Raw genomic sequence first — 22,733 nt, 5'->3', positions numbered from 1 at the left:
CTGAGACATTAAACTATTAGTGAGTTGTGTAGCTGAGACATTAAACTATCAGTGAGTTGTGTAGCTGAGACAATAAACTATCAGTGAGTTGTGTAGCTGAGACATTAAACTATCAGTGAGTTGTGTAGCTGAGACATTAAACTATCAGTGAGTTGTGTAGCTGAGACATTAAACTATCAGTGAGTTGTGTAGCTGAGACATTAAACTATCAGTGAGTTGTGTAGCTGAGACATTAAACTATCAGTGAGTTGTGTAGCTGAGACATTAAACTATCAGTGAGTTGTGTAGCTGAGACATTAAACTATCAGTGAGTTGTGTAGCTGAGACATTAAACTATCAGTGAGTTGTGTAGCTGAGACATTAAACTATCAGTGAGTTGTGTAGCTGAGACATTAAACTATCAGTGAGTTGTGTAGCTGAGACAATAAACTATCAGTGAGTTGTGTACCTGAGACATTAAACTATCAGTGAGTTGTGTAGCTGAGACTTTAAACGATCAGTGAGTTGTGTAGCTGAGACAATGAACTATCAGTGAGTTGTGTAGCTGAGACTTTAAACCATCAGTGAGTTGTGTAGCTGAGACAATAAACTATCAGTGAGTTGTGTAGCTGAGACAATAAACTATCAGTGAGTTGTGTAGCTGCGACTAAACTATCAGTGGGTTGTGTAGCTGAGACTTTAAACTATAAGTGAGTTGTGTAGCTGAGCCATTAAACTATCAGTGAGTTGTGTAGCTGAGACTTTAAACTATCAGTGAGTTGTGTAGCTGAGACATTAAACTATCAGTGAGTTGTGTAGCTGAGACTTTAAACTATCAGTGAGTTGTGTAGCTGAGACTTTAAACTATCAGTGAGTTGTGTAGCTGAGACTTTAAACTATCAGTGAGTTGTGTAGCTGAGACTTTAAACTATAAGTGAGTTGTGTAGCTGAGACTTTAAACTATCAGTGAGTTGTGTAGCTGAGACTTTAAACTATCAGTGAGTTGTGTAGCTGAGACTTTAAACTATCAGTGAGTTGTGTAGCTGAGACTTTAAACTATCAGTGAGTTGTGTAGCTGAGACTTTAAACTATCAGTGAGTTGTGTAGCTGAGACTTTAAACTATCAGTGAGTTGTGTAGCTGAGACTTTAAACTATCAGTGAGTTGTGTAGCTGAGACTTTAAACTATCAGTGAGTTGTGTAGCTGAGATATTAAACTATCAGTGAGTTTTGTAGCTGAGACATTAAACTATCAGTGAGTTGTGTAGCTGAGACTTTAAACTATAAGTGAGTTGTGTAGCTGAGACTTTAAACTATCAGTGAGTTGTGTAGCTGAGACTTTAAACTATCAGTGCATTGTGTAGCTGACACATTAAACGATCAGTGAGTTGTGTAGCTGAGACATTAAACTATCAGTGAGTTGTGTACCTGAGACAATAAACTATCAGTGAGTTGTGTAGCTGAGGCATTAAACTATCAGTGAGTTGTGTAGCTGAGACCTTAAACCATCAGTGAGTTGTGTAGCTGACACAATAAACTATCAGTGAGTTGTGTAGCTGAGACAATAAACTATCAGTGAGTTGTGTAGCTGAGACATTAAACTATCAGTGAGTTGTGTAGCTGAGACATTAAACTATCAGTGAGTTGTGTAGCTGATACATTAAACTATCAGTGAGTTGTGTAGCTGAGACATTAAACTATCAGTGAGTTGTGTAGCTGACACAATAAACTATCAGTGAGTTGTGTAGCTGACACAATAAACTATCAGTGAGTTGTGTAGCTGAGACAATAAACTATCAGTGAGTTGTGTAGCTGAGACAATAAACTATCAGTGAGTTGTGTAGCTGAGACAATAAACTATCAGTGAGTTGTGTAGCTGAGACAATAAACTATCAGTGAGTTGTGTAGCTGAGACAATAAACTATCAGTGAGCTGTGTAGCTGAGACAATAAACTATCAGTGAGCTGTGTAGCTGAGACATTAAACTATCAGTGAGTTGTGTAGCTGAGACATTAAACTATCAGTGAGTTGTGTAGCTGAGACATTAAACTATCAGTGAGTTGTGTAGCTGAGACATTAAACTATCAGTGAGTTGTGTAGCTGACACAATAAACTATCAGTGAGTTGTGTAGCTGACACAATAAACTATCAGTGAGTTGTGTAGCTGAGACAATAAACTATCAGTGAGTTGTGTAGCTGAGACATTAAACTATCAGTGAGTTGTGTAGCTGAGGCATTAAACGATCAGTGAGTTGTGTAGCTGAGACAATAAACTATCAGTGAGCTGTGTAGCTGAGACATTAAACTATCAGTGAGTTGTGTAGCTGACACAATAAACTATCAGTGAGTTGTGTAGCTGAGACAATAAACTATCAGTGAGTTGTGTAGCTGAGACAATAAACTATCAGTGAGTTGTGTAGCTGACACAATAAACTATCAGTGAGTTGTGTAGCTGAGACATTAAACTATCAGTGAGTTGTGTAGCTGAGGCATTAAACGATCAGTGAGTTGTGTAGCTGAGACATTAAACTATCAGTGAGTTGTGTAGCTGAGACATTAAACAATCAGTGAGTTGTGTAGCTGAGACAATAAACTATCAGTGAGTTGTGTAGCTGAGACATTAAATGATCAGTGAGTTGTGTAGTTTAAAACATTAAACCATCAGTGAGTTGTGTAGCTGAGACAATGAACTATCAGTGAGTTGTGTAGCTGAGACAATGAACTATCAGTGAGTTGTATAGCTGAGACTTTAAACCATCAGTGAGTTGTGTAGCTGAGACAATGAACTATCAGTGAGTTGTGTAGCTGAGACTTTAAACCATCAGTGAGTTGTGTAGCTGAGACAATGAACTATCAGTGAGTTGTGTAGCTGAGACTTTAAACCATCAGTGAGTTGTGTAGCTGAGACAATGAACTATCAGTGAGTTGTGTAGCTGAGACTTTAAACCATCAGTGAGTTGTGTAGCTGAGACAATGAACTATCAGTGAGTTGTGTAGCTGCGACTAAACTATCAGTGAGTTGTGTAGCTGAGACTTTAAACTATAAGTGAGTTGTGTAGCTGAGACATTAAACTATCAGTGAGTTGTGTAGCTGAGACTAATCTATCAGTGAGTTGTGTAGCTGAGACTAATCTATCAGTGAGTTGTGTAGCTGAGACAATAAACTATCAGTGAGTTGTGTAGCTGAGACATTATACTATCATTGAGTTGTGTAGCTGAGACATTAAACTATCAGTGAGTTGTGTAGCTGAGACTAATCTATCAGTGAGTTGTGTAGCTGAGACAATAAACTATCAGTGAGTTGTGTAGCTGAGACATTATACTATCAGTGAGTTGTGTAGCTGAGACATTAAACTATCAGTGAGTTGTGTAGCTGACACAATAAACTATCAGTGAGTTGTGTAGCTGAGACATTAAACTATCAGTGAGTTGTGTAGCTGAGACAATAAACTATCAGTGAGTTGTGTAGCTGAGCCATTAAACTATCAGTGAGTTGTGTAGCTGAGACTTTAAACTATCAGTGAGTTGTGTAGCTGAGACTTTAAACTATCAGTGAGTTGTGTAGCTGAGACTTTAAACTATCAGTGAGTTGTGTAGCTGAAACTTTAAACTATAAGTGAGTTGTGTAGCTGAGACTTTAAACTATCAGTGAGTTGTGTAGCTGAGACTTTAAACTATCAGTGAATTGTGTAGCTGAGACTTTAAACTATAAGTGAGTTGTGTAGCTGAGACTTTAAACTATCAGTGAGTTGTGTAGCTGAGCCATTAAACTATCAGTGAGTTGTGTAGCTGAGACTTTAAACTATCAGTGAGTTGTGTAGCTGAGACATTAAACTATTAGTGAGTTGTGTAGCTGAGACAATAAACTATCAGTGAGTTGTGTAGCTGAGACATTAAACTATCAGTGAGTTGTGTAGCTGAGACAATAAACTATCAGTGAGTTGTGTAGCTGAGACAATAAACTATCAGTGAGTTGTGTAGCTGAGATATTAAACCATCAGTGAGTTGTGTACCTGAGACATTAAACTATCAGTGAGTTGTGTAGCTGAAACATTAAACTATCAGTGAGTTGTGTAGCTGAGACAATAATCTATCAGTGAGTTGTGTAGCTGAGGCATTAAACTATCAGTGAGTTGTGTAGCTGAGACAATAAACTATCAGTGAGTTGTGTAGCTGAGACAATAAACTATCAGTGAGTTGTGTAACTGAGACATTAAACTATCAGTGAGTTGTGTAGCTGAGACAATAAGCTATCAGTGAGTTGTGTAGCTGAGACAATAAACTATCAGTGAGTTGTGTAGCTGAGACATTAAACTATCAGTGAGTTGTGTAGCTGAGACTTTAAACCATCAGTGAGTTGTGTAGCTGAGACAATAAACTATCAGTGAGTTGTGTAGCTGAGACAATAAACTATCAGTGAGTTGTGTAGCTGAGACTTTAAACTATCAGTGAGTTGTGTAGCTGAGATATTAAACTATCAGTGACTTGTGTAGCTGAGACTTTAAACTATCAGTGAGTTGTGTAGCTGAGACATTAAACTATCAGTGAGTTGTGTAGCTGAGATATTAAACTATCAGTGACTTGTGTAGCTGAGACTTTAAACTATCAGTGAGTTGTGTAGCTGAGACATTAAACGATCAGTGAGTTGTGTAGCTGAGACATTAAACTATCAGTGAGTTGTGTAGCTGAGACATTAAACTATCAGTGAGTTGTGTAGCTGAGACATTAAACTATCAGTGAGTTGTGTAGCTGAGACTTTAAACTATCAGTGAGTTGTGTAGCTGAGACAATAAACTATCAGTGAGTTGTGTAGCTGAGACTTTAAACTATCAGTGAGTTGTGTAACTGAGACATTAAACGATCAGTGAGTTGTGTAGCTGAGACATTAAACTATCAGTGAGTTGTGTAGCTGAGACATTAAACTATCAGTGAGTTGTGTAGCTGAGACTTTAAACTATCAGTGAGTTGTGTAGCTGAGACAATAAACTATCAGTGAGTTGTGTAGTTTAAAACATTAAACTATCAGTGAGTTGTGTAGCTGAGACAGTAAACTATCAGTGAGTTGTGTAGCTGAGACAATAAACTATCAGTGAGTTGTGTAGCTGAGACATTAAACTATCAGTGACTTGTGTAGCTGAGACAATAAACTATCAGTGAGTTGTGTAGCTGACACAATAAACTATCAGTGAGTTGTGTAGCTGAGACAATAAACTATCAGTGAGTTGTGTAGCTGAGACAATAAACTATCAGTGAGTTGTGTAGCTGAGACATTAAACTATCAGTGAGTTGTGTAGCTGAGACATTAAACTATCAGTGAGTTGTGTAGCTGAGACATTAAACTATCAGTGAGTTGTGTAGCTGAGACAATAAACTATCAGTGAGTTGTGTAGCTGAGACAATAAAGTATCAATGAGTTGTGTAGCTGAGACAATAAACTATCAGTGAGTTGTGTAGCTGACACAATAAACTATCAGTGAGTTGTGTAGCTGAGACAATAAACTATCAGTGAGTTGTGTAGCTGACACAATAAACTATCAGTGAGTTGTGTAGCTGAGACAATAAACTATCAGTGAGTTGTGTAGCTGACACAATAAACTATCAGTGAGTTGTGTAGCTGAGACAATAAACTATCAGTGAGTTGTGTAGCTGAGACAATAAACTATCAGTGAGTTGTGTAGCTGAGGCATTAAACGATCAGTGAGTTGTGTAGCTGAGACATTAAACTATCAGTGAGTTGTGTAGCTGAGGCATTAAACTATCAGTGAGTTGTGTAGCTGAGACATTAAACGATCAGTGAGTTGTGTAGCTGAGACAATGAACTATCAGTGAGTTGTGTAGCTGAGACATTAAACTATCAGTGAGTTGTGTAGTTTAAAACATTAAACTATTAGTGAGTTGTGTAGCTGCGACTAAACTGTCAGTGGGTTGTGTAGCTGAGACAATAAACTATCAGTGAGTTGTGTAGCTGAGACTTTAAATTATCAGTGAGTTGTGTACCTGAGACATTAAACTATCAGTGAGTTGTGTAGCTGAGATATTAAACTATCAGTGAGTTGTGTAGCTGAGACATTAAACTATCAGTGAGTTGTGTAGCTGAGACATTAAACTATCAGTGAGTTGTGTAGCTGAGACTTTAAACTATCAGTGCATTGTGTAGCTGAGACATTAAACGATCAGTGAGTTGTGTAGCTGAGACTTTAAACTATCAGTGCATTGTGTAGCTGAGACATTAAACTATCAGTGAGTTGTGTAGCTGAGACATTAAACTATCAGTGAGTTGTGTAGCTGAGACATTAAACTATCAGTGAGTTGTGTAGCTGAGACTTTAAACTATCAGTGAGTTGTGTAGCTGAGACAATAAACTATCAGTGAGTTGTGTAGCTGAGACAATAAACTATCAGTGAGTTGTGTAGCTGACACAATAAACTATCAGTGAGTTGTGTAGCTGAGACAATAAACTATCAGTGAGTTGTGTAGCTGAGACAATAAACTATCAGTGAGTTGTGTAGCTGAGACATTAAACTATCAGTGAGTTGTGTAGCTGAGACAATAAACTATCAGTGAGTTGTGTAGCTGAGACAATAAAGTATCAATGAGTTGTGTAGCTGAGACAATAAACTATCAGTGAGTTGTGTAGCTGACACAATAAACTATCAGTGAGTTGTGTAGCTGAGACAATAAACTATCAGTGAGTTGTGTAGCTGAGACAATAAACTATCAGTGAGTTGTGTAGCTGAGACAATAAACTATCAGTGAGTTGTGTAGCTGACACAATAAACTATCAGTGAGTTGTGTAGCTGAGACAATAAACTATCATTGAGTTGTGTAGCTGAGACAATAAACTATCAGTGAGTTGTGTAACTGAGTCTATATACTATCAGTGAGTTGTGTAGCTGAGACAATAAACTATCAGTGAGTTGTGTAGCTGAGACAATAAACTATCAGTGAGTTGTGTAGCTGAGACAATAAACTATCAGTGTGTTGTGTAGCTGAGACATTAAACTATCAGTGAGTTGTGTTACTGAGACAATAAACTATCAGTGAGTTGTGTAGCTGAGACAATAAACTATCAATGAGTTGTGTAGCTGAGACAATAAACTATCAGTGAGTTGTGTAGCTGACACAATAAACTATCAGTGAGTTGTGTAGCTGAGACAATAAACTATCAGTGAGTTGTGTAGCTGACACAATAAACTATCAGTGAGTTGTGTAGCTGAGACAATAAACTATCAGTGAGTTGTGTAGCTGAGACATTAAACTATCAGTGAGTTGTGTAGCTGAGGCATTAAACTATCAGTGAGTTGTGTAGCTGAGACATTAAACTATCAGTGAGTTGTGTAGTTTAAAACATTAAACTATTAGTGAGTTGTGTAGCTGCGACTAAACTGTCAGTGGGTTGTGTAGCTGAGACAATAAACTATCAGTGAGTTGTGTAGCTGAGACTTTAAATTATCAGTGAGTTGTGTACCTGAGACATTAAACTATCAGTGAGTTGTGTAGCTGAGACTTTAAACCATCAGTGAGTTGTGTAGCTGAGACAATAAACTATCAGTGAGTTGTGTAGCTGAGACTTTAAACTATAAGTGAGTTGTGTAGCTGAGACATTAAACTATCAGTGAGTTGTGTAGCTGAGACATTAAACTATCAGTGAGTTGTGTAGCTGAGATATTAAACTATCAGTGAGTTGTGTAGCTGAGACTTTAAACTATCAGTGCATTGTGTAGCTGAGACATTAAACGATCAGTGAGTTGTGTAGCTGAGACTTTAAACTATCAGTGAGTTGTGTAGCTGAGACATTAAACTATCAGTGAGTTGTGTAGCTGAGACATTAAACTATCAGTGAGTTGTGTAGCTGAGACATTAAACAATCAGTGAGTTGTGTAGCTGAGACTTTAAACTATCAGTGAGTTGTGTAGCTGAGACAATAAACTATCAGTGAGTTGTGTAGCTGAGACAATAAACTATCAGTGAGTTGTGTAGCTGACACAATAAACTATCAGTGAGTTGTGTAGCTGAGACAATAAACTATCAGTGAGTTGTGTAGCTGAGACAATAAACTATCAGTGAGTTGTGTAGCTGAGACATTAAACTATCAGTGAGTTGTGTAGCTGAGACAATAAACTATCAGTGAGTTGTGTAGCTGAGACAATAAAGTATCAATGAGTTGTGTAGCTGAGACAATAAACTATCAGTGAGTTGTGTAGCTGACACAATAAACTATCAGTGAGTTGTGTAGCTGAGACAATAAACTATCAGTGAGTTGTGTAGCTGACACAATAAACTATCAGTGAGTTGTGTAGCTGAGACAATAAACTATCAGTGAGTTGTGTAGCTGACACAATAAACTATCAGTGAGTTGTGTAGCTGAGACAATAAACTATCATTGAGTTGTGTAGCTGAGACAATAAACTATCAGTGAGTTGTGTAACTGAGTCTATATACTATCAGTGAGTTGTGTAGCTGAGACAATAAACTATCAGTGAGTTGTGTAGCTGAGACAATAAACTATCAGTGAGTTGTGTAGCTGAGACAATAAACTATCAGTGTGTTGTGTAGCTGAGACATTAAACTATCAGTGAGTTGTGTTACTGAGACAATAAACTATCAGTGAGTTGTGTAGCTGAGACAATAAACTATCAATGAGTTGTGTAGCTGAGACAATAAACTATCAGTGAGTTGTGTAGCTGACACAATAAACTATTAGTGAGTTGTGTAGCTGAGACAATAAACTATCAGTGAGTTGTGTAGCTGACACAATAAACTATCAGTGAGTTGTGTAGCTGAGACAATAAACTATCAGTGAGTTGTGTAGCTGACACAATAAACTATCAGTGATTTGTGTAGCTGAGACAATAAACTATCATTGAGTTGTGTAGCTGAGACAATAAACTATCAGTGAGTTGTGTAACTGAGACTATATACTATCAGTGAGTTGTGTAGCTGAGACAATAAACTATCAGTGAGTTGTGTAGCTGAGACAATAAACTATCATTGAGTTGTGTAGCTGACACAATAAACTATCAGTGAGTTGTGTAGCTGAGACAATAAACTATCAGTGAGTTGTGTAGCTGAGACATTAAACTATTAGTGAGTTGTGTAGCTGAGACAATAATCTATCAGTGAGTTGTGTAGCTGAGACAATAATCTATCAGTGAGTTGTGTAGCTGAGACATTAAACTATTAGTGAGTTGTGTAGCTGAGACAATAAACTATCATTGAGTTGTGTAGCTGACACAATAAACTATCAGTGAGTTGTGTAGCTGAGACAATAAACTATCAGTGAGTTGTGTAGCTGAGACATTAAACTATTAGTGAGTTGTGTAGCTGAGACAATAATCTATCAGTGAGTTGTGTAGGTGAGACATTAAACTATCAGTGAGTTGTGTAGCTGAGACATTAAACTATTAGTGAGTTGTGTAGCTGAGACTTTAAACTATCAGTGAGTTGTGTAGCTGAGACTTTAAACTATCAGTGAGTTGTGTAGCTGACACAATAAACTATCAGTGAGTTGTGTAGCTGAGACAATAAACTATCAGTGAGTTGTGTAGCTGAGACATTAAACGATCAGTGAGTTGTGTAGCTGAGACAATAATCTATCAGTGAGTTGTGTAGGTGAGACATTAAACTATCAGTGAGTTGTGTAGCTGAGACATTAAACTATTAGTGAGTTGTGTAGCTGAGACATTAAACTATTAGTGAGTTGTGTAGCTGAGACATTAAACTATCAGTGAGTTGTGTAGCTGAGACAATAATCTATCAGTGAGTTGTGTAGCTGAGACAATAATCTATCAGTGAGTTGTGTAGCTGAGACATTAAACTATTAGTGAGTTGTGTAGCTGAGACATTAAACAATCAGTGAGTTGTGTAGCTGAGACTTTAAACCATCAGTGAGTTGTGTAGCTGAGACATTAAACTATCAGTGAGTTGTGTAGCTGAGACAATAAACTATCAGTGAGTTGTGTAGCTGAGACATTAAACAATCAGTGAGTTGTGTAGCTGAGGCATTAAACTATCAGTGAGTTGTGTAGCTGAGACATTAAACAATCAGTGAGTTGTGTAGCTGAGGCATTAAACTATCAGTGAGTTGTGTAGCTGAGACATTAAACTATCAGTGAGTTGTGTAGCTGAGACATTAAACTATCAGTGAGTTGTGTAGCTGAGACAATGAACTATCATTGAGTTGTGTAGCTGACACAATAAACTATCAGTGAGTTGTGTAGCTGAGACAATAAACTATCAGTGAGTTGTGTAGCTGAGACAATAATCTATCAGTGAGTTGTGTAGGTGAGACATTAAACTATTAGTGAGTTTTGTAGCTGAGACATTAAACTATTAGTGAGTTTTGTAGCTGAGACAATAATCTATCAGTGAGTTGTGTAGCTGAGACAATAATCTATCAGTGAGTTGTGTAGCTGAGACAATAATCTATCAGTGAGTTGTGTAGCTGAGACATTAAACTATTAGTGAGTTGTGTAGCTGAGACATTAAACTATTAGTGAGTTGTGTAGCTGAGACATTAAACTATTAGTGAGTTGTGTAGCTGAGACATTAAACTATCAGTGAGTTGTGTAGCTGACACAATAAACTATCAGTGAGTTGTGTAGCTGAGACAATAAACTATCAGTGAGTTGTGTAGCTGAGACAATAAACTATCATTGAGTTGTGTAGCTGACACATTAAACTATTAGTGAGTTGTGTAGCTGAGACAATAAACTATCATTGAGTTGTGTAGCTGACACATTAAACTATCAGTGAGTTGTGTAGCTGAGACATTAAACTATTAGTGAGTTGTGTAGCTGAGACATTAAACAATCAGTGAGTTGTGTAGATGAGACATTAAACTATCAGTGAGTTGTGTAGCTGAGACAATAAACTATCAGTGAGTTGTGTAGCTGAGACAATAAACTATCAGTGAGTTGTGTAGCTGACACAATAAACTATCAGTGAGTTGTGTAGCTGAGACAATAAACTATCAGTGAGTTGTGTAGCTGACACAATAAACTATCAGTGAGTTGTGTAGCTGAGACAATAAACTATCATTGAGTTGTGTAGCTGAGACAATAAACTATCAGTGAGTTGTGTAACTGAGACTATATACTATCAGTGAGTTGTGTAGCTGAGACAATAAACTATCAGTGAGTTGTGTAGCTGAGACAATAAACTATCATTGAGTTGTGTAGCTGACACAATAAACTATCAGTGAGTTGTGTAGCTGAGACAATAAACTATCAGTGAGTTGTGTAGCTGAGACAATAAACTATCAGTGAGTTGTGTAGCTGAGACATTAAACTATCAGTGAGTTGTGTAGCTGAGACAATAAACTATCAGTGAGTTGTGTAGCTGAGACATTAAACTATCAGTGAGTTGTGTAGCTGAGACATTAAACTATCAGTGAGTTGTGTAGCTGAGACAATAATCTATCAGTGAGTTGTGTAGCTGAGACAATAATCTATCAGTGAGTTGTGTAGCTGAGACATTAAACTATCAGTGAGTTGTGTAGCTGAGACAATAAACTATCAGTGAGTTGTGTAGCTGAGACAATAAACTATCAGTGAGTTGTGTAGCTGAGACAATAAACTATCAGTGAGTTGTGTAGCTGAGACAATAAACTATCAGTGAGTTGTGTAGCTGAGACAATAAACTATCAGTGAGTTGTGTAGCTGAGACAATAAACTATCAGTGAGTTGTGTAGCTGAGACAATAAACTATCAGTGAGTTGTGTAGCTGAGACATTAAACTATTAGTGAGTTGTGTAGCTGAGACATTAAACTATCAGTGAGTTGTGTAGCTGAGGCATTAAACTATTAGTGAGTTGTGTAGCTGAGACATTAAACTATCAGTGAGTTGTGTAGCTGAGACATTAAACTATCAGTGAGTTGTGTAGGTGAGACATTAAACTATCAGTGAGTTGTGTAGCTGAGACATTAAACTATCAGTGAGTTGTGTAGGTGAGACATTAAACTATTAGTGAGTTGTGTAGGTGAGACATTAAACTATCAGTGAGTTGTGTAGGTGAGACATTAAACTATCAGTGAGTTGTGTAGCTGAGACAATAAACTATCAGTGAGTTGTGTAGCTGACACAATAAACTATCAGTGAGTTGTGTAGCTGAGACATTAAACTATTAGTGAGTTGTGTAGCTGAGACATTAAACTATTAGTGAGTTGTGTAGCTGAGACATTAAACTATCAGTGAGTTGTGTAGCTGAGACATTAAACTATTAGTGAGTTGTGTAGCTGAGACATTAAACTATCAGTGAGTTGTGTAGCTGAGACATTAAACTATTAGTGAGTTGTGTAGCTGAGACAATAATCTATCAGTGAGTTGTGTAGCTGAGACATTAAACTATTAGTGAGTTGTGTAGCTGAGACAATAAACTATCATTGAGTTGTGTAGCTGAGACATTAAACTATCATTGAGTTGTGTAGCTGAGACTTTAAACTATCAGTGAGTTGTGTAGCTGAGACAATAATCTATCAGTGAGTTGTGTAGCTGAGACATTAAACTATCAGTGAGTTGTGTAGCTGAGACATTAAACTATCAGTGAGTTGTGTAGATGAGACATTAAACTATCAGTGAGTTGTGTAGCTGAGACATTAAACTATCAGTGAGTTGTGTAGCTGAGACAATAAACTATCAGTGAGTTGTGTAGCTGAGACAATAAACTATCAGTGAGTTGTGTAGCTGAGACATTAAACTATCAGTGAGTTGTGTAGCTGAGACTTTAAACTATCAGTGAGTTGTGTAGCTGAGACCTTAAACCATCAGTGAGTTGTGTAGGTGAGACAATAAACTATCAGTGAGTTGTGTAGCTGAGACTTTAAACTATCAGTGAGTTGTGTAGCTGAGACCTTAAACCATCAGTGAGTTGTGTAGGTGAGACAATAAACTATAAGTGAGTTGTGTAGCTGACACAATAAACTATCAGTGAGTTGTGTAGCTGAGACAATAAACTATCAGTGAGTTGTGTAGCTGAGACAATAAACTATCAGTGAGTTGTGTAGCTGAGACAATAAACTATCAGTGAGTTGTGTAACTGAGACAATAAACTATCAGTGAGTTGTGTAGCTGAGACATTAAACTATCAGTGAGTTGTGTACCTGAGACATTAAACTATCAGTGAGTTGTGTAGCTGAGACATTAAACTATCAGTGAGTTGTGTAGCTGAGACAATAAACTATCAGTGAGTTGTGTAGCTGAGACATTAAACTATCAGTGAGTTGTGTAGCTGAGACAATAAACTATCAGTGAGTTGTGTAGCTGAGACAATAAACTATCAGTGAGTTGTGTAGCTGAGACATTAAACTATCAGTGAGTTGTGTAGCTGAGACTTTAAACTATCAGTGAGTTGTGTAGCTGAGACATTAAACCATCAGTGAGTTGTGTAGGTGAGACAATAAACTATCAGTGAGTTGTGTAGCTGAGACTTTAAACTATCAGTGAGTTGTGTAGCTGAGACCTTAAACCATCAGTGAGTTGTGTAGGTGAGACAATAAACTATCAGTGAGTTGTGTAGCTGAGACTTTAAACTATCAGTGAGTTGTGTAGCTGAGACCTTAAACCATCAGTGAGTTGTGTAGGTGAGACAATAAACTATAAGTGAGTTGTGTAGCTGACACAATAAACTATCAGTGAGTTGTGTAGCTGAGACAATAAACTATCAGTGAGTTGTGTAGCTGAGACAATAAACTATCAGTGAGTTGTGTAGCTGAGACAATAAACTATCAGTGAGTTGTGTAACTGAGACAATAAACTATCAGTGAGTTGTGTAGCTGAGACATTAAACTATCAGTGAGTTGTGTACCTGAGACATTAAACTATCAGTGAGTTGTGTAGCTGAGACATTAAACTATCAGTGAGTTGTGTAGCTGAGACAATAAACTATCAGTGAGTTGTGTAGCTGAGACATTAAACTATCAGTGAGTTGTGTAGCTGAGACAATAAACTATCAGTGAGTTGTGTAGCTGAGACAATAAACTATCAGTGAGTTGTGTAGCTGAGACATTAAACTATCAGTGAGTTGTGTAGCTGAGACAATAAACTATCAGTGAGTTGTGTAGCTGAGACAATAAACTATCAGTGAGTTGTGTAGCTGAGACAATAAACTATCAGTGAGTTGTGTAGCTGAGACAATAAACTATCAGTGAGTTGTGTAGCTGAGACATTAAACTATCAGTGAGTTGTGTAGCTGAGACATTAAACTATCAGTGAGTTGTGTAGCTGAGACAATAAACTATCAGTGAGTTGTGTAGCTGACACAATAAACTATCAGTGATCTTTGAGAAGAATAAAACAAATGTGTTGAGAGATAAGATTGGGATTTAGGACTGTACCTATCTTCTTCGCCTGGCGCTCAGTGTTTTTATACAGAATCAGTTTTGTCTTCATCTCTCAGAGTTTACACAAGATTTGACAACAGGATGGTTTTGCTTTTCACTAAAGCAGTGACAGGGAAGGAGGACGTTGTATTTAATCCTAAGGACACCCTCCATAAACGTGACCTATAAGTAGAGTTGTTCTTTGCCTCATTGAACAGCCGTTGAAATGACAAGACTCTGAATGATAGATCCCCCCGGCACAACCAGTGAAGAATAGAAAAACAGCAACCAAAATATTCATCTTTTTCTGAAAGCTTGTAAAGGAACATGAATGTATATTTGTTTTATTTATAGAGGACATTTTATAAATGCAATACTCTTTTCTTTTTAATACAGATGATTTTGTGCTGATTAAACCTTCTTGTAGAGCTTTGCCTATAGAGGTGTGGGAGTTGCTGTAAGCAGCCAGTATAAATGCATACTGCAGTATGAGCTGTGCACAAACATACATGTGTATCTCAATGATTTTAAAGGATTTTTTTTATATTTTTTTACCTCATTTAATGGATGCTCATTCTTGTGCATGATATAAAAAATGGATTTAAAGTACAGAATAGGAAATACTGAGGGTACTGTATAAAAGGGACAGCTCTTCCAGTCACTGTAGCACTGCAGAACTTTAGTGACCTATGGTTTTTTGGTATCAATGAACTCATAAATAAAATACTTGCACAAACCAACCAGTAATCACCCCTGGGGCGTGATCCGATATACGGCGCAGGTTTCGGCGCAAGCGTGGAAACCTGCGCCTCCCATAGTTTCAGCTCGCAACTCGAGATATCACATATACGCCGCCGTCAGATGCTAAAGTGCCGTAATTCTGACAAACTAGCGATGTCCAGAAATCTGCGTAAGTACAAATTTCTGGAGTCGCCAGTGACTTACGGCACTTTAGAAACTGCCGCTACTTACAAAAACTTACTAAGTTATAAAATCTCCCGTACTGTCTAACACGCCTCCCAAACATAGCCCGACACGTATACCCCTCTATCCGCAATCCCCCCTCTCACTCCTAATAATAAATATATTAAGCCCTAAACTGCCGCTCCCGGACCCCGCCGCCACCTATATTATATGTATTACCCCCTAATCTGACCCCCCTACACCGCCGCTAGCTACATTAAATTTTTTACCCCCTAATGGGAGCCCCCTACCCCGCCCCCACCTACATTAACTATATTACCCCCTAATATGATCCCCCTACACCGCCGCCACCTTTTTAAACTATATTACCCCCTAATATGATCCCCCTACACCGCCGCCACCTATATTAACTATATTACCCCCTAATATCATCCCCCTACACCGCCGCCACCTATTTAAACTATATTAACCCTAATGTTATCTCCCTACACCGCCGCCACCTATATTAAAATTATTAACCCCTAATCTAATCCCCCTATACTGCCGCCACCTATATTAAATTTATTAACCCCTAAAATACTAACATTTCCCTACCACTAAACCTAAGTCTAACCCTACAAATAGCCCTGAAAAGGGCCTTTTGCGTGGCATTGCCCCAAAGTAACCAGCTCTATTACCAGCCCTTAAAAGGGCCTTTTGCGGGGTATTGCCCCAAAGTAACCAGCTCTATTACCAGCCCTTAAAAGGGCCTTTTGCGGGGCATTGCCCCAAAGTAACCAGCTCTATTACCAGCCCTTAAAAGGGCCTTTTGCGGAGCATTGCCCCAAAGTAACCAGCTCCATTACCAGCCCTTGAAAGGGCCTTTTGCGGGGCATTGCCCCAAAGTAATCAGCTCTTTTACCTGTAATCTAATCCCCCTACACCGCCGCCACCTATAATAAATGTATTACCCCCTAATCTAATCCCCTACACCGCCGCCACCTATAATAAATGTATTACCCCCTAATCTAATCCCCCTACACCGCCGCCACCTATGTTAAATATATTAACCCCTAATCTGACCCCCCTACACCGCCGCCACCTATATTAACTATATTAACCCTAATTATATTAGGGTTAATATAGTTAATATAGTTATTATATTATATATATTAACTATATTAACCCTATCTAACTCTAACACCCCAACTTAATTATTATATTTAAATAAATCTTAATAATATTAATAATATTAACTAAATTATTCCTATTTAAAACTAAATACTTACTTTTAAAATAAAGCCTAAGATAGCTACAATATAATTAATAATTACATTGTAGCTATTTTAGGGTTTATATTTATTTTACAGGTAACTTGGTATTTATTTTAACTAGGTACAATAGCTATTAAATAGTTAATAACTATTTAATAGCTACCTAGTTAAAATAATTACCAATTTACCTGTAAAATAAATCCTAACCTAAGTTACAAATACACCTACACTATCAATAAATTAATTAAATAAACTACAAATATCTAAACTAAAATACAATTAAATACACTAAACTAAATTACAAAAAAACAAACACTAAATTACAAAAAATAAAAAAAGATTACAAGATTTTTAAGCTAATTACACCTATTCTAAGCCCCCTAATAAAATAACAAAGCCCCCCAAAAAATAAAAAAATTTCCCTACCCTAATCTAAATTACAAAAGTTATCAGCTCTATTACCAGCCCTTAAAAGGGCCTTTTGTGGGGCATTGCCCCAAAGTAATCAGCTCTTTTACCTGTAAAAAAAAACAACAACCCCCCCATTACAACCCACCACCCACATACCCCTACTCTAACCCACCCAATCCCCCTTAAAAAAACCTAAGTCTAACCCCCAAGTGCTCCTTACCTGTCCTGAAGACTGGCGGAGAAGGTCCTGTTCCAGGCGGAGAAGTCTTCTTCCAGGCGGCGACCTCTTCTTCTTCCAGGATCCAGCCGGCGAGGAGGAGTTGAAGACCGATGACCGCGGAGCTGAAGACCGTCCATCTGGAACTGAAGACCGGCGATGCTGGAACTGAAGATTGGCGACGCTGGAACTGAAGATCGCTGGAACTGAAGACCGGAGCCGGAGCGTGGAGGATCCTCTTCATACGATCGCCGCCGTACACTGAATAGGAATTCAAGGTACGCAATTAAAAATGGCGTCCCTTGAATTCCTATTGGCTGATTTGAGCCTTCAAATTCAAATCAGCCAATCGGATGAGAGCTACTTTAATTCTATTGGCTGATTTGAATAGCCAATAGAATAAGAGCTACTGTAATTCTATTGGCTGATTACAGTAGCCTGGCGGCGGTGTAGGGGGATTAGATTAGGGGTTAATATATTTAATATAGGTGGTGGCGGTGTAGGGGGATTAGATTACAGGCAAAAGAGCTGATTACTTTGTGACAATGCCCCGCAAAAGGCCCTTTTAAGGGCTGGTAATAGAGCTGGTTACTTTGGGGCAATGTCATGCAAAAGGCCCTTTTCAGGGCTATTTGTAGGGTTAGACTTAGGTTTAGTGGTAGGGAAATGTTAGTATTTTAGGGGTTAATAAATTTAATATAGGTGGCGGCAATATAGGGGGATTAGATTAGGGGTTAATAATTTTAATATAGGTGGCGGCGGTGTAGGGGGATCAGATTAGGTGGTTAATATATTTAATATAGGTGGCGGCGGTGTAGGGGGATTAGATTAGGGGGTTAATATATTTAATATAGGTGGCGGCGGTGTAGGGGTATTAGATTACAGGCAAAAGAGCTGATTACTTTGTGACAATGCCCCGCAAAAAGCCCTTTTAAGGGCTGGTAATAGAGCTGGTTACTTTGGGGCAATGTCACGCAAAAAACCCTTTTCATGGCTATTTTTAATTTAGTTTAGGGTAGGGACATTTTAGTATTTTAGGAGGTAATACATTTATTATAGGTAGCGGCGGTGTAGGGGGATTAGAATAGGGGTTAATATAGTTAAAATAGGTGGCGGCGGTGTAGGGGGCTCACATTAGGGGGTAATAATTTTAATATAGATGGCGGCGGTGTAGGGGGATTATATTAGGAGTTAATAATTTTAATGTAGGTGGCGGCGGTGTAGGGGGATCACATTAGAGGGTTAGACATTTAATGTAGGTGGCGGGAGCGGCGGTTTAGGGGTTAAACACTTTATTAGGGATTGCGGCGGGGGATCGCGGTTGACAGGTAGATAGACATTGCGCATGTGTTAGGTGTTAGGTTTTATTTTGCAGTTTGCGGTTGACAGGTAGATAGACATTGCGCATGCGTTAGGTGTTAGGTTTTATTTTGCAGTTCGCGGTTGACAGGTAGATAGACATTGCGCATGCGTTAGGTGTTAGGTTTTATTTTGCAGTTCGCGGTTGACAGGTAGATAGACATTGCGCATGCGTTAGGTGTTAGGTTTTATTTTGCAGGTAGTTTAGGGAGTTATGGGGCTCCAATACACAGCGTAAGGCTTACTACGCCTGCAATTTGTGGCGAGGTGAAAATGGAGTAAGATTTCTCCATTTTCTCCACGTAAGTCCTTACGCTGTATATTGGATACCAAACTGCGCTGGTTTGGTATAAATGTCTATGGGCCAAAAAACTATGGCCGAAGGCAGAAATATATGAGCATAACTTCTATGTTACGCCGTATATGTGATACTAAACCAGCGCAAAATTTGGCGTCGCCGGCTTTTGCGGGCGACGATTTATATTGGATCGAGGCCCGGATATGTATTTCATTGTTGGAATTATTGATAGATTTAATACAAATAATAATAAAAAAAAAAAAATAAAAAAAAATATTTATAGTTTATAGAAATTATTCCAATATGTATTAATAATCATTTAAAAATGATTTGACCCTTTTTTTTAACTTTGTGCAGGATCTATTACTTCCAGTCACAGCCCCGTAAGGGGGCTGTGATCTCTACAGGAAAGCAAAGGAGGAGATTCCTGTTTGTAAGTAGTTGCTAGGAGACACGTGCAGTAACTACAGTCAGTTTTGTGTCACTGTTCAATAGAGGACTTTTTGCTGCAAAAATCATGTGACAGGATGAAAACAAATATGTATTAAACCACCTCTTTTGAAAGACAGTTCATAGTATGTACTACTACAGAAAATAATTCTCCATATTTTTTAATACTCAGATTTTCTGATTTTGCTACAAATATTTATGTGGTTAGTCATTACCTTTGCGCTGTCTATTGGAAGAGATGGGGAAAAAACAACAACAAAAAGGCTAAAAATGCTTATGCTTAAAGGGATATTTCGGTTATAATTTAAATGCACATAGATTACATTTTTGAATAGAAACATATTTACAATATACAGGTATTGGCAGAAATCCTTCTAGTAAAAGTTAGCACTGTTTTAGAGTTAGCATTTTTCTCTGCACGTGCATGTGAAGCATAGCTAGATATTCTCAGTGCAACAGCATTTTAAATAATGCAGCTGCTCAGAGCACCAGTGGGGCTTGTATTAAGTCAGCAATTAACAAATTGAGTCATTACCAGATAGTACTAGCACCTTAGGCTCTCTTAGCAAGTGCTCTGTTTAAAATGCTGGTGCACGGTGCATACTTAAATACACTTTTGAAACAGCTATAGCTTTTATTAGAAGCATTTCTGCTAATACATCTATAGTACAAATATTTTTGGTTCAGCACCTGGGTAGTGCTTGATGATTGGTGGCTAAATGTAGCGCTACCTAGGTACTGAACAAAAAATGGGCCGGCTACTAAGCGTAGATTCTGCTTTTCAAATAAAGATAGTAAGAGAACAAATATTTCTTTTTAATAGGAGTAAATTAGAAAGTTACTTAAAAGTGCTGCGCTATCTGAATCATGTAAGAATTTTTTTGGTTTAATCTCCCTTTAAGCTTTGTCAGGTTTGCAGATGGAACAAAGGTTTAATACAAAGATATTTCTTTTGTGTTTGTTTGTTTTTCACTTTCAGTGACTTCCATTCTCTATGTAATTTGTACAATTTGTTACCAAACCTCCCAGGTGTCATTGAATCTGTCGGTGTCATCTCTGAAGATGAAGAGTAGGTACCGCACCAACTGTAATGCTAGGCCCAACGATAATTGCACAAGATGCACAAAACAACCTTGCAACTGTTTTTTTTTTTTACTTGGTATTGAAGGGGATGCATAACGGTACTTTTATTTCATGTAATTGGCAAGAGTCCATGAGCTAGTGACATATGGGATATACAATCCTACCAGGAGGGGCAAAGTTTCCCAAACCTCAAAATGCCTATAAATACACCCCTCACCACACCCACAATTCAGTTTTACAAACTTTGCCTCCTATGGAGGTGGTGAAGTAAGTTTGTGCTAAGATTTCTACATTGACATGCGCTTCTCAGCATTTTGAAGTCCGATTCCTCTCAGAGTACAGCGAATGTCAGAGGGATGTGTAGGGAGTATCACTTATTGAATGCAATGGTTTTCCTCACGGGAGATCTATTTCATAGGTTCTCTGTTATCGGTCGTAGAGATTCATCTCCTACCTCCCTTTTCAGATCGACGATATACTCTTATATTTCATTACCTCTACTGATAACTGTTTCAGTACTGGTTTGGATATCTGCTATATGTGGATGGGTGTCTTTTGGTAAGTATGTTTTCATTATTTAAGACACTCTCAGTTATGGTTTGGCACTTATTTATGTAAAGTTCTAAATATATGTATTGTACTTATATTTGCCATGATTCAGGTTTTTTAGTATATTTCCTTTAGCAGACTGTCAGTTTCATATCTGGGAAATGCATTTTTTAGGAAAATGTATTTCTTACCTGGGGTTTAGTCTCTTTTTTTCAAATTGACAGTCTTTCAATTCGCGGGCAGAATTAGGCTCGAGAGGGCGCAAAATGCCAAAGTTTATTGCATCATTCTTGGCGCAAGATTTTTTGGCGCAAATTTACGTTCATTGAAGCAAATTCGTCATTTCCGGCGTCTTAGTTGACGCCGAGTCTTTCACAAGGTTGCATCATCTGTGACGCGAGTGTGTCATTTCCGGACGTTATTGGCGCCAAAAAATATTTTTCTGTTTGTGTGCGTCATTCTTGGCGCCAAATATTTTCATTATTTAAGACCCCATTCCTATGTGCCTCTTGCTTTTTACTCTATCAGAGGGCTATGCTGTTTGCATTTTTTCCTATTCCTGAAACTGCCATATAAGGAAATTGATAATTTTGCTTTATATGTTGTTTTTTTCTCTTACATTTGCAAGATGTCTCAATCTGATCCTGTCTCAGAAATCACTGTTGGAACCCTGCTGCCTGATAACAGTTCTACCAAAGTTAAGTGCATTTGTTGTAAACTTGTGGAGGTTATTTCTCGAGCTGTGGTTTGAAATAGTTGTCATGATAAACTTTTACATGCAGAGAATGTATCCATCTGTATTAGTTCATTACCTGTTGCTGTTCCCTCAACATCTAATGCACAAAATATACCTGTAAATTTAAAATAATTTATTTCTGATTCTATTCAGAAGGCTTTGTCTGCCATCCCGCCTTCAAATAAACGTAATAAACGTAAAAGTCTTTTAAAACTTCTCATAAAGTTGATGAAATTTCAAATGACCGGCAACATACTGGATTATCCTTCTCTGATGGGAATCTATCTGATTCTGATCCTGCCTCAGATATTGAGACTGACAAATCCTCTTATTTATTTAAAATGGAGTATATTCGTTCTTTGTTAAAAGAAGTATTGATCACATTGGATATGGAGGAAACTAGTCCTCTTGATATTAAAACTAGTAAACGTTTAAATTCTGTTTATAAACCTCCCGTGGTTACTCCAGAGGTTTTTCCAGTTCCTGATGCTATTTCTGATATGATTTCTAAGGAATGGAATAGGCCTGGTACTTCTTTTATTCCTTCTTCAAGGTTTAAAAAATTGTATCCTTTGCCAGCAGTTACTTTAGAGTTTTGGGAAAAGATCCCCAAAGTTGATGGGGTTATCTCTACTCTTGCTAAATGTACTACTATTCCTACGGAAGATAGTACTTATTTTAACGATCCTTTAGATAGGAAACTTGAATCTTATCTAAGGAAAAACTATTTATATTCAGGTCATCTTCTCAGGCCTGCAATTTCTTTGGCTGATGTTGCAGCTGCTTCAATTTTTGGTTGGAGACTTTAGCACAACAAGTATTGGATCCTGAATTGTCTAGCATTGTTAACTTGATTCAACATGCTAATAATTTTATTTGTGATGCCATTTTTGATATCATCAAAATTGATGTTAAATCTATGTCTTTAGCTATTTTAGCTAGAAGAGTTTTGTGGCTTAAATTTTGGAATGCTGACATGACTTCTAAGTCCAGATTGCTATCTCTTTCTTTCCAAGGTAATAAGTTATTTGGTTCTCAATTGGATTCAATAATTTCAACTGTCACTAGGGGGAAGGGAGTTTTTTGCCTCAGGATAAAAGACCTAAGGGTAAATCTAAAGCTTCTATCTGTTTTCGTTCCTTTCGACAAAATAAGGA

The sequence above is a fragment of the Bombina bombina genome, chromosome 10 (genome assembly GCF_027579735.1).
Source record: "Bombina bombina isolate aBomBom1 chromosome 10, aBomBom1.pri, whole genome shotgun sequence".
Classification (NCBI taxonomy): Eukaryota; Metazoa; Chordata; class Amphibia; order Anura; family Bombinatoridae; genus Bombina; species Bombina bombina.
Note: the sequence above shows the minus strand (reverse complement) of the source record.